Consider the following 13,708-nt stretch of genomic DNA (forward strand, 5'->3'; position numbering starts at 1 on the left):
AAAGTTGAATTTAAGATTGGAGGCGGTTTAATAGAAACGGTTGCGGCCCACGCGGGCGCCGAGTAGCGCTCGACGCAAGGTGACGTGACGGGCGGACGTATAGGGCTAAATAAAAACTTTACTGCCTATTAATTTTTTAAATTCTTCCCAATTTTTATACAGTTTTTGTTGTAAATTATAATAGACCGTAAAATTCTTTCATAAAATTCTTTGAAAATAATATTAAAGAGGCAGAAACTTGCATTGGCACTATGGTAACAATGTAGTTTTAAAGTTGCCCACTTGATGAAATGTAGTTTTCTCCTGGTAGTTTAAATAACTTTTAATCCGTAAGTAAATGCTTTAGCTTAACCCTTTAGTGCTACCGATAACGTAAATAATATTCCTTCATAACAATTTCAAAGAATCATAATCCAAGACTTACGATACACGTAATCTACTTGTTTAGCTACTTTATTCCATCTATAACCGGTGTGAACGTTCTCATAACTTGTGCCGCGTGGATACAGCGTGCAGTTTCACGATAGCCATTAGCAGGTTGCAAATTATCGTCCGACCGCGCGGCGTCAGAGCAAAGCGCCTTAACTGCGTAGGCGCAGGCAGGCGCACAGGCGCCGACGCTTCGGCAATATAAATTATAATTGGGTAATGACTGCAGTGAAATGACCAGCATTTTTTATAATGTCATTTCAGCTTGAGTTATGATAAAAAGGTCATTAAATGGCGATGAAATTTATTATTATTTACTTAAAGATAAAACGTCTAGTAAGCGGGTTAATATATCGTCGGAGATAGTACAAATCCGCGTACGTAGTAGGTATTGGTAAAAAGCGCGTGCTTGCACTGAACCAAATTTTAACAAGAGAAGGGTTCAACGTTATTATTTTGTTATTTCAATAGCTACGACTCTCATTTTTGCACAGTAAGCATTAATTTATGTTGTCTACGGACTGATAACAGGAGTGGCCACCAAGTTCCCGTGAATCACGCTAATTTGGTTGCCACAACATTTACGTGGATTTGTTGTGGCCATCAAATTACCGAAATGGAAACTCATTATCCAATTATAGATATGCGTAATTGCACTATCGCCGACGATATAGTTTCCATTAGAACACATAAAACGATGTAAAGTCATGCTTCATATCTTATTAAATGTTAAAAACGCTCTCGCAACCTAGAGTGCGTCTTGAAGACATCGGGACCATCCTAACTATCTTGTAAGGAGATCTCACTTGTCAAAGTTTTCAATCACATGTTGTATTAAGGTAATGCATCTCATCGAAATCGTTGACTTCCACCATAAAAGCGAACATTCCTCAACTAACGCATACAAGCTCAAACTTAGAGCATTCAAACGTACCGTTTTCAATAGATTCCCTGTATCCCACTAAGTTTGTATACTGAAGCGTGCAAGTGGCCTCGGCGTAATAGGTAGCCGCCGCCATTAATCACGCCGTGGCAGCCTGGCAGCAGACGGGTTAAACGGAGGAAATGCCCGTAAATAGCTGAATGCAAAACACGGCAGTTGTCCGCTCATCAATCAATGCGACGTACTAAGTCAGTTCGAAGGGCTCTGCAGGCGAGCGGTTAAAAGGTTGTCTTACACAGTCATAAAAAACTAGAGATCATTTACAGATATGTGAAGAAAATCTATAATACCTAGAAATATTTTGGATGAATTAGTAACCTAAAGAAAAGGATTGCAGAAATATTTTTTTAAATAAGAAGTCCTACCCTAGGTACAATGTGAAAGAGTTCGTCCAGGGTAGTACTGCCGCCTTACCTATTTCTGACGCCAAGTAGTAATGTCAGCATTACTGTGTTCCGGTTTTGAAGGGTAAGGGTGCTGGTTAAATTACAGGCACATGGGACTTGTCAACTTATGTCTCAGGGTGACGGGCGCAGTGGCAGTGCCCCTCAGATCTTTGCGATTTGAAGCTCTGAGTGGCACTGCAACTGTTAAGGACAGGCGAGTAGCTTACCAACAGGCGCATGACTTGTTCGTCTCGTCACTTGATATTGATATTATAAAAAAAACAAAGCTACATGTAATTATAATTCATACATTTCGTGGTTAAGGTGAGTCACCGAAGGAGAATCGGGAAAAAACTGTTTTTAACCGACTTCAAAAAGGACTCCTCCTTTTTGAAGTTGGTTAAAAACAGTTTTTTCCCTAAAAAAACGGAAAAAATAAATAAATAAATAAAGAAGGTGCCTCAGTATTGGTTCTGTTTAGATTTTAAGAAAATATTCCACCTGGGTGGCAAACTAGGGGTTGAATCCGATCACGCGATGTTCCGGTACCCGATTGCAATAAAACTTGGCAAATAGATGAAATTTCGCAAACTTTTGCGGTTGAGTTTTGGGTTTTTTATATAAAAAAGTTAGAACTGTGGTTTAGGTATTTATGATCTTGTAAAAATATGCACTATACCTAAGGATATTGTTTAAAGAATGTGGTCATATATGACACGATAGTATGTGCAATTGTGCAGTCAAGTGCACATAAAGTTTGACACTTTGTACTTTTGTCCGTTTTTATTGTAAGCGGCATAGAGTTGGGTTTAAGTCTTAAGTGTCAAGCTTGACGTGCTCTTGACTACTTCACTCGATCATATAAAGTTCTAAAAACCTGCTAGAATAAAAGTCTAAGACGGATTATTTCAGAATAAAATATCTAACTTTGCACATAATTTTTATATGGAGATATTTCTCTTTAAGTACTATAAAGAACCTGCAAAATTTTGGTTTTCTACTGAATCCTTGCAGTTATTAATTTTACGTTTATCTCAAAATTTTTAAAATTGCCCAGCGCCCGCTGCACCGTCACCAACTTGTCGACGTCGGATATGTGTAAAATTTTCTCCGCCTGTTCTTATTTTATTGATATTAATCGTCAGTGCACGGGTTGCGGTACGCGAGAGGCGGTCCCCCATACCTCACCCCCCAAAATGTAGGCTCGCATTGAAATACCTCGCCTATTACACAAAATATCTGCAAGACAGAGAGAGAAAAACAAAACGAATTAAAAAGAGCAAAAATATATTATACAAATATACATAGAACCTATGATATTATCGTCACTCAAAGTGACATTACGTACCCTTGGTACTCGGTACTTGGTGTTGATAAACCCACAGTATGACGTGATCATACGTCAAATATTACGTAATACATGAAACAAATTATGTACAAATTATGAAATTTTATAACTTATTTAAGCATAACAAAAATTCTGGATCAATTTAGTTCGTAGCATCTTTAAGCGTCTATCTTGAATGTTGTCATTTTGTTAATATAGTCTTATAATGCTAAAAATGCGAACTGTTCATACAATTTGTTTATATTTTACAGTACGCAAAACGCATGTTCGGAGTCCAGCTGTACATAAGGGCACACAAGTAAAGACAAGCGTTCGAAACGTTTATCTACAAAAATTTAAAAAAAGTAGACGATGTCTGCACGGTATAATCCTTAATAATGTTCAATGAAACTCCGAGGTGAAGTCAGCAATTTATTTTTGATCTCTTTCTTAGCGACATTAATGATTTACATCGCACTGCTGGGTGGGAAATTTTCTTGGAAATTGGCACCAAACAATCTAACACTTATACGAAGTACCTCCTTATTTGGTTAAGAAAGCCCTTGATTCATATGAATATAAATATTAGACAACATCACATAGGTTGCTTTGATCCCAAAGTAAGTTACTAAAGCACTTGTGTTATGGAAATCGGAAACAACGGCGGTACCACAAACACAAAGACCCGAGACAACATAGAAAAGATTTAGTTTTTTCTGGTCGGGGACCGAATTCGGGACCTAAGACGCCGACACCATGAAAATCGGTGTGCAAGCCAGTCAACCACGAAGTTCGTCAAATCCATAGATTTGGAAGGATAACCTCTAGTGTTAAAAGACCACATTTTCAAAATCACAACTTTTCAGGAGAGAGGTTTCAAGAGTCTACGTGCGAAATTAGTCAACTTTATTAAAGCGCTTTTGACGTATGGTCACTTGTGGCTTTATATATCTTGTAATAATCTAGAACTAAAAGCACATCGACATTAGCGACATACTTTCACACTAAAATTAAACGTTCCTAATCAGTTGTACGAAGCGAATTCCACGAACTTCCCATTTATCTTTCTTAGTATCTGCGCTGAGATCTTCACGGGTGTTCTTAAGAACAGAGATACACTGTCCACACTACTCACGATTTGCTGTCACACTTGTTAGTTTACTTTTAGGTTTCTTCGAAATATTGTGTGTGTTGTGTCTAAGTTCTTCTCACTAAGTGACAGCTGAACTTATAACATTCAAGAATATGAAATGCAGTATGATTCACAGTGATGGTAAGTAGATTTTTTTTGAGATAACAAATGACGAGACGAACAAGTCGTGGGCCTGATAGATAGCGACACGCCTGTCCATAACAGTTGCAGTGCAGCTCAAAGGGCACTACCACTGCGCCCGTCACCCGGAGACATAAATTGACAAGTCCTTTGTGCCTGATATTTCACCAAAACCCTTACCCTTAAAAACCGGAACGCAGTAACGTCTCACATTACACACGGAGCTACAATTTTGACAACATTTTACAAGATTTGGTAGTGATCGTCAATAAACATTAGAGCATGCTCTGTTTTGTTATGTTTTTGTCAACAGGAGTAATGTTGCGAGTATTTTCAATTCTTTTTTAATTTCAAAGTATTTGACATTAGTTCTGTCATAAATTTCTACATCAAACTCAAAATCATATCGTCTTTATTTCATAGGTAAGCAAATGACACTTTAAATTGTCATACTGATTAATTTCTATTGCTCATACGTGAGGCAGATTCCCCTTAGAAGATTGAGCGAGAAACTCTTCTAGGGGTTGCACTTTGTAAATATACATTTGAATACATTTATCGTTTAGAATATTTATTTCAAGCATTTTAGATCGAGAACACCTGCAAGAGCTAAACGGGTCACTACCACGGATTTTGTCATCCAAGTATGCAGGAGCTGTATTGACCTATATTATAAAGTTTGTGTTTTACCATAGTTTTAAACTCGTGAATGGTAAATTTTGTATATCAACTGGAATCTTATTATAGAAGCATGTACATTGCGCCCTAAATGAATGTGTGACTTTGTGAAAACGACTATCAAGAACAGCTAGTTTATTTTTATTTCTCGTAGTGATGTTAAGTCCGTCACGATATATTTTATTTTTTTTATAATCTCTGTGTTTCTTGACATAAATTACATAAATGTACTGTGATGCTAGTGTAACGTCTTTAAAGTTATCTCTTAAAGACACTCTGGGGCCCAGACTGTAAATTGCCCTAACCACACGTTTATGCAGGACACGATTCTATTAATTTCGTATATAAAATCATGCCTATAACTGTTTGTTTAATGCTCGCATTTTACATTACGATTGTTTGAATGTTTGGTTTGTATATGACCTTGTGGGTTAGAAACATGTTTACATACAACAATCATGCTCTAGAAGTGTTATTCCCGAAATCAGATTAGAAATCTAGCCGAGTTTATTGCCGTACCATTTACTTATTCAATAGCCGGTCCGTTTTATAGACTTGTAGGGTTATAAAACATTTACCAGTATACCTTGAACTGTCTCACTTCTCTTGTGCGAAGTATATTCACTTAACGAAAGTGTTACTTAAAGATTTAAGAGATCGGTTAATATTGGTTGAAATATTTACATTGCTAATGCATGCACGTACATAGGTGACATCCGTAAGGCTACCGTTTTTCTCCTCATGATTACAAATGTGAATTTGGTTCAATTTGAAATGCCTTTATATGGTTTTTGAAATGGATTTTTTCTTAGTCTGGTTCCCGTTTATTGTTATTACTTCGTTTGCTAAATTAGAATTAACTTATTAATGGCCTTCTCATAATCATCTAAACTGTATTAAGGTTACATTTTTTCAACGATTGGTTATTGTAAATGTTAGTTTTTTATTATAAACACTCTGGCCTAGTTTATAAGCAATCTTTTGTATAATATGTTTGGTATTCCATATTTGCTCTGTTGTTTTTGTCTGCTCACTTCACATTGTCACTTCCCTTCATATTACCAAATTCTCTGTATGTTACCAACACATATACCTGTGCCTTTTAGTTGATCCTCTACTTATTCAATTATAAATTAAGTGATAATAAAATTATAGAGATGTGAAGATAGGTCATTACATTCTACACAACCCTATGTCTCCTGGGTATTTGAAAGAGCGATTCAGCTTTCCCAGGTACCAGGATAAGTCCTGTCACTCTCTCGTCAGGTCCCATTTATCTTTTCCATACCTTAATTCCGGTTTTTATTTTCACTCCTTCACACTTCATGCGGTCAGACTTTGGAATGCACTTCCCATTAATGTTCATGATGGTAAATCCTTAGCAATTTTCATAATAAGAATTAAGGAGCACTATTTATCGACTGCTCCATCCATTTTATAGGTATTATAGTACGTAATATGTATTTATCTGAGTGATTTTATAGTTTTAATAATTTAATGTCTTTTTTATTACATAATTTTTGTTTTGTTGTGTACGTAAACCCGTTCTTGTAATTTTTGTCTCCTGTATTTAGGTCTGGAGGAAGAAATTTCTGTTAGAAATAAGTAGTACCATTTGTTTGTGTTTTCCTTGTTACTAAATGTGTTGTTATTTTTTCTGTATAATAAATGATTCTCGTATAATAAAGCCACATGTGATCATACGTCAAAAGTGCTTTATCACGTGAAAATCACGAAAACAATATGAACTACATGAAACAAATTATGTGTACGTGAAATTTTATAACTCTCCTAATTTTGTTCGTAGAATCTTAAACCTTTCTTCTGGAAAGTTGTCATTTTGCAGATATGGCCTTATTACACCAAGAGTGCCATATTAGGTGTGAAATGGATGGATGGTAGTGAGTGACCACATTGACGTCCAAATACTGACATTAAGTAACGTTATCGCTTTATTACTTTCTTTGAATTATTTATCATGAAACGTTGTTTGTCTAGCCAGGAAGTTTTCGAAGTGTTTTACGACTCCAGCCTTGGTTTTTGCAGTGACATAGTAATGCGTTTTATGATTTCCTTGGTACGACATGTCGCAGCTCTATTTGTTTACAAATGTTTAAAATATCCCAATAAAAATTTAATCTCTCGTCGCCGCCGTGATAAACATTTGTGTATGACGTGCCCAGGACTAAAAAGTTACGGCACTATAAATTGAAAACATAATAAATAAGAATAATAAGGTTATTCAAAAATCTCTCTACTAGATGTCACTAGTGGCGACGAATGCCGAAAGCCAGTACAAAGATCTATAACAAAAACACATAGAAGAATTTCGACGACTCGGTAACTGGACCCGTTGCTCAGATGGTTAGAGCAATGCTACGGTGTAGCATGGACGTGGGTTCGCGTGCCACCGGGTTGACGAAAAAAAATCTGTGTGTTCGATCTTTGTATTCATGATCATAACAAAACTAGTGAAGTTATTTCAAGAAATCTCAATAAAACCATAATAAATAGTATGAAATGACGAAATACGTAAGATCTCTCATAGATGGCGCTACGGCTAAAAAGTCGTTGTAAAAACCAAATACAAAGACACGACAGTAAACACATAGAAAAATTCGTGAGGTCCGTTGTTTCCTTCCGTGGTTTAGTTGGTATAGCGTCTGGCACGCTATGACGGCGCCGGCGGGTCGAATCCGGCCGGATCGAAGGAATTTTTTCTGAGTGTTCGATCTTTGTATTAATAATTATAACATAATAAATAATATAAATTATAATTTTGCTAATTTTCTTGAATTGTAATTCCATCGAGACTTCACCGACATTGTATAGCAATTATGATAATATTTGTTTTTTAACTGCCTCTGTGGCCGAATGGTTACCATGCCACTGCCACGCAGAGGTCCCAGGTTCGATTCCCGAGCCGGGAGAAATATTTGTATGGCCTACATTTATTTCCCTCGTGAGTTTGGGTGTAATTTGTGCTTGTCTATGTGTGTTTCCATGGCACCCGCGACTCAGGGTTTCCCTAGTGCGGGGCTATGTGTTATGCGTTCTGTTAAAATCTAGTTGCATTGGCATCTGCCGTGCACTAGGTAAAACGTGCTTAAGTGACAAGTGGTTAATTATCCCTTTTAAATAGCAAAAAATAGAGCACAAAATTTAAAAACTGTTAAAATTTGTTAACGTGCTTGACTTATCGGAACTTACCCTAACGATGCATAGCTGAAATATCATTAAAAAATGTCAATATTCAAAACTGGGTTATGGTTTTTTTATGATATCTCAAAAAAATATTTTGTCACTTTTTTAGTTAGCGGACGGCAGACATACAGTCACTAACGATCGATGTTGCCTTACTAAAACTACTATTTCAATGAGTATCCGTTATTTTTTATCTCGTTTAGTCAACAATTTAATGTTCAAATTGATTATACAATTTTAGTGCACTACGCCATCGATGTTCCATTGAGGAGCAGAATAGCAAAAAATGCAATGGCAGTTGAATTGTAGCTCACTGGCTAGCCACTACTTAACTTTTAGCAGAATACCGAATATACAAAATCCTGTTATTAAAAGTCTGTCGACATACAACTAAGACGATTTAATATTAGTAGACTTGACTCACTGGAATAGACCCCCGGACACGATTCTGCTGTGAGTAGTTGAGGATTTGGTTAGTCTGTAGACTGTCCTGGGTCCCAATTCTTTTTTTAAATTTATTAGACGAACGTAACATTCGACATCCTTATCTTAGATTAACACATTTACCTGTTTAAAAACTAGATTTGAACCAGAATTAATTATAAATTGCAAAATTTATGTTGGTACAAATATTTTTACCGTGCGGTGACGGATTAGAATACAATTCACCGCCCCTCTCTTCCCGTGGGTGTCGTATTAGGCGACTAAGGGATATTGAGCAACCAGCTGCTCCACTGGTGGTAGGGCTTGAAAACCCGCCTGGTTAGTGACCACCGTGCGCATGATGGAAAACCCGCCAAGTATTCGCTAGTCGGATGCGTTCCGGGATCAGTCAGCGTACAACCAGAGCCCGAGGGAACGCTGCCGCGACATTTGTGGTCTGTGGAGGCTTCCGCCGAACCAGTGCCAGGACAACTGCATTGACCCGCCGGCCAGGGAGACCCGTAGAAACGGTTGTTCCGCTGGCCGCCCGCGGTACAGTACAGGGGCCCAAGCGTGCTTAACCAGCTCGTGAGGCTGCCTCACCATGCCGCGCATAATCTCGGTGTGGTTCGTCGTGCCGGTTGGTGACCGGGAGGTGGGGTCCCGGCGGCCATTCCCGGGGGGGTTCGGGGGCCCTTCCGTCCGGCGGATCAGCGCAACTTGTCTGTAGGCAAGTCTCTGGGGAAGCAGGCCCCGCGATTTGACCGCTTGTGTCGCGGCACTGTTTTCTCGCTTCACGCCTCTTTTTCCCTCCAACATGTTAGCGCAAAGTACAAATTTCGGTCGTACAGCGGTGCACACCCCCACCACTAAAGCGCTCTTTAAGGTGGAGTTCACGAACATTCGAGGACTCCACAGTAACATCCACGCCGTCCATCAACATCTTGAGACGGCTCGACCAGAAATGCTGTTTCTTACGGAGACGCAAATACTCTGCCCGGCTGACAGCAGCTACTTGAATTACCCTGGCTATATGCTTGAAGAGTCCTTCAAAGCGAAAGCTGGGGTCTGCTTGTTTGTCCGGGCAGATGTTTGCTGTCGCCGTCTGCGTCATTTGGAGGACCCCTCCTTCTCCATCCTTGGGGTACATGTTGACCTGGGCAGTCATTGCCGTGTCTACATGTGCCTCTACAGATCCCACTACGGCGACATGGAGACAACTCGTCTCATGGACCACCTTACTCGGGCGGCAGATGACGCGCAGGCGCAGTTTCCTACAGCGGAATTGGTGTTTTTAGGGGACTTCAATGCTCACCACGAGTCGTGGTTAAGTTCCTCTAAAACTGACCATGCTGGAAGAACTGCCCACACATTCGCACTCACACACGATTTAACCCAACTGGTGAATCAGCCCACCCGGATTCCAGATAGGGTTGGTGACGCGCCCTCTTTGTTGGACCTTCTGCTGACGTCTCGCCCGGCTGGATATCGGGTGGTGGTCCAAGCCCCTCTGGGCACTTCGGATCACTGCTTGATATCCACTAAAGTGGCAACGTTACTGTCACCACCACCTACTGTGGCTAAACGCCGCATTTGGCATTATGCGTCGGCAGATTGGGACGGTATGCGGGACTATTTTGCATCCGTTCCCTGGCGGCAGCGCTGTTTTAGTGAGGTGGATCCAACAGCTAGCGCGACTGCCGTTGCTGATGAGATCTTAATCGGGATGGAATACTACATCCCGCATTCGGATCTCGTCAGTAAAGGGAGGCGCAACCGCTGGTTCAACCGCGAGTGTGCTGTGGCTGTTGAGAACAAACAGACTGCATACCGCGCTTGGATCAGGGGTCTAGCTTCAGACGATCCCAATACGAACGCCACCAGGTCTTGCAAAAGAGCGTACATCAGAGCGGATGCTCAGCGCGTCGCACGAGTTGGCCAAGAACTCTTGACGCATCATACAGGTAGTCGTAGCTACTGGCGTCTGGCCAGAGCCGTTGCGTCGAACTTCTGCCAGCCCTCGCTGCCACCGCTGAGATATTCTGACGGCAATCTAGCCCACAAGCCGCAAGATAAAGCCGACCTCTTGGCAAATCTGTTTGCGGCTAACTCCTGTCTCGACGACTGTAACGCACAGCCACCAACTCTACCTCACTGTGGCTACACGATGTCTGATATTCGTATCAGACAATGCGATGTGCGTACGCAGCTGCAGTCTCTCGACGTCCGGAAAGCTAGTGGTCCTGACGGTATCCCAGCGATTGTACTTAGGAATTGCGCAGCTGAGTTGACTCCCGTGCTAACGCGACTGTATCGTCTGTCGCTCTCTTCAGGTCGTGTGCCGGACTCTTGGAGAGAGGCTAATGTGCAACCAGTTCCCAAAAAAGGCGACCGATCAGACCCGCATAATTACCGTCCCATAGCCATTACTTCCATAATATGCAAGGTTTTAGAGCGGATCCTTAATAAACAACTGACCCAATACCTAGAAGATCACTCCATAATTAATGATCGGCAGTATGGGTTTCGTCCGAAATGATCAACGGGTGACCTTCTAGCGTACTTATCGCATATTTGGGGTGAGGCTATAGACAAACGTGGCGAATCGTTGGCTGTTAGCCTCGATATAGCCTAAGCGTTCGATCGGGTCTGGCACAAAGCTCTTCTCTCCAAGCTCCCGGCGTACGGTTTGCCAGCCCAGTTATGCAGCTGGATTGCCGATTTCCTTCGTGAGCGGAGAATTCGCGTCGTTTCTGACGGCAGCATTTCGAGGTTCGTGAATGTGAACGCCGGCGTACCGCAGGGATCCGTCCTATCTCCCACGCTTTTCCTTCTGCATATCAATGATATGCTTCCACTTGGGAATATTCATTGTTATGCAGATGATAGCACTGTTCATGGGGGATATCATGGATTCCCCGCAGCTGGGCGCGCCGATACTGACAGAGAGCGATCTGATCTTGTCGTTGAGCTCAATAGGATATTGGACCTCATATCGCTTAGCGCCTTTTACCGCATGTACCATGGTGAGTGCTCTGAGGAGCTGTTCAACCTCATCCCCCCTTCCCCGTTCCTGCTCAGAAGCACGCGTGCTGGCCTTCGTAGTCACCGTTTCACTACCTGCCGCATTCCATCGCGTACTAAAAGGTTCGGTGGCTCCTTTCTCTGCCGCACGGTTGACAAATGGAACTCCCTTCCGGCACATGTCTTCCCTCCCTCTTATGATATGGGGTCCTTCAAACGAGGCGTGAAGAGGCATATTGTAGGCAGGCAGGGTGGAGGCGGCTAGTGCAGTGAGGATTCCATCGCTGCACTAGGTTCCTTCGTGTTTGGATACCACTTTCCACTTAACATCAGGTGGAGTGGAGTCATTTGCCTGTCAGGTATAAAAAAAAAATAAAAATAAAATATAAAAGTAAATAAAAAAGGAAAAATTGTTATAATTAAATTATTATTATTTTAATTTTTATAGTTTGACTGCACTACTTGGGGACATTTGAGACGGACTTTTTAAATACGTAACACTTAGAATTAAATATACGTAATTGTTTTTTGTTAACCGACTTAAAAAAAAGGAGGAGGTTCTCAATTCGAATGTATGTTTTTTTGTATGTATGTTACGCGATAACTCCGCTATTTGTGAACCGATTTTGATGATTCTTTTTTTGTTGGAAAGAGGATACCTCAGAAGTGGTCCCATTTCAATTTGAAGAAAATATTCGACCTTTAAGGGTGATGAATAACTTTTGAGGTCGGTTTTTTTTAGTACTCTGTATTGAGGATAGGTTATTCTTAATAAGGTCATTATATGTGCGACACATTCTTGTTATGGTATTGTAAAAAGATGTGTTTAGGACTAAAGACAGAGGACGCCGAGGGTTGGGTAATGTTAATATTAATACTAGCCAATAAATTAACGGAATCAAGGTAAGAGTGTAAGATTTTGTGAAGATATATTAAATCACTGATAACTTGCTTAAAACCATTGATCATTGTAATTTCTATGAGACTCCATTGAGATTATATTTAAATTATGATAATATTTGCTATTCTGCTAAAATCTTGTTGCAATGGCAGTTGAGCCTCAATAAAGTGTCAGAGGAATGGCACTCATGGCATTCATTCATTCGATCACTAACGGTCGACGTTACCTTACTTAAACTACCATAGAAACCTGCACGTCGAAGACGGTTCACAACCGTCGAAAATGTGTAAGTCCCCAACCCGTATTTAGCCAGCGTGGCGGACTATGGCCTAAACCCTGCTGAGAGGTGACCCGTGCCCAGTAGTAGAACGTATGAATGGGTCGATGATGAAGATGATGAAAATTATTATAAACACTCCTATAAAACTAAATAACGCAATACGCAATATTCACTCTAAACGAACCTATATAAGTATATAATAAATGACGTGAAACTTTACAATAAGGAAATTAAGGTGATTTATGATTAATGGGCACGTTTTCTTGTTTCAAGAATTTTGACGGGAGTGACGTCGGATAGAATAAACGTAGGAATAGTGAAGGAAACAGAATTCGAGGATTTTCACAATTCAAAATTTTAAATATAGGTGGCCAGAAACAGAAAAAAGGATGATAAAAAGGTGGGATGATGGTGAAGTAGGACAGCATCGTGACAAGGGTATTCTTGACCTGAATGTTCTTTAGGATGTTATCAATTTTATCGTGATGGGTTCGCCTTGACTGCCGCTTACCAACATAATAATAAACAAAAATTGATTAACAATATTTAAAGTAAAATTTGTTATCTTCATTACCACTGTTTGTGTGCATGATACATTTATTCCGTAGCGTAAAAAGATCGTACAAAGTACATTTAAGAATAAGTAGATGACTACGAGGTTAACCTCTTAATGTCCACCACTTGTAATTCTGACAGCGCAAAGCTGTCTGACAAAATTTCACTGTAAACTGGAAATAAATATGTAATAAAGCAAGATTGCAGTTTAGAAGTATCTCAATTTAAAGTTTTCCCGTTTGGTACAAATGAATTATATTTGATATTAATTTTAATTTGCTAGCC

The sequence above is a fragment of the Hyposmocoma kahamanoa genome, unplaced genomic scaffold (assembly GCF_003589595.1).
Source record: "Hyposmocoma kahamanoa isolate Upper Pololo Valley unplaced genomic scaffold, ASM358959v1 161, whole genome shotgun sequence".
In the NCBI taxonomy this organism is placed as follows: Eukaryota; Metazoa; Arthropoda; class Insecta; order Lepidoptera; family Cosmopterigidae; genus Hyposmocoma; species Hyposmocoma kahamanoa.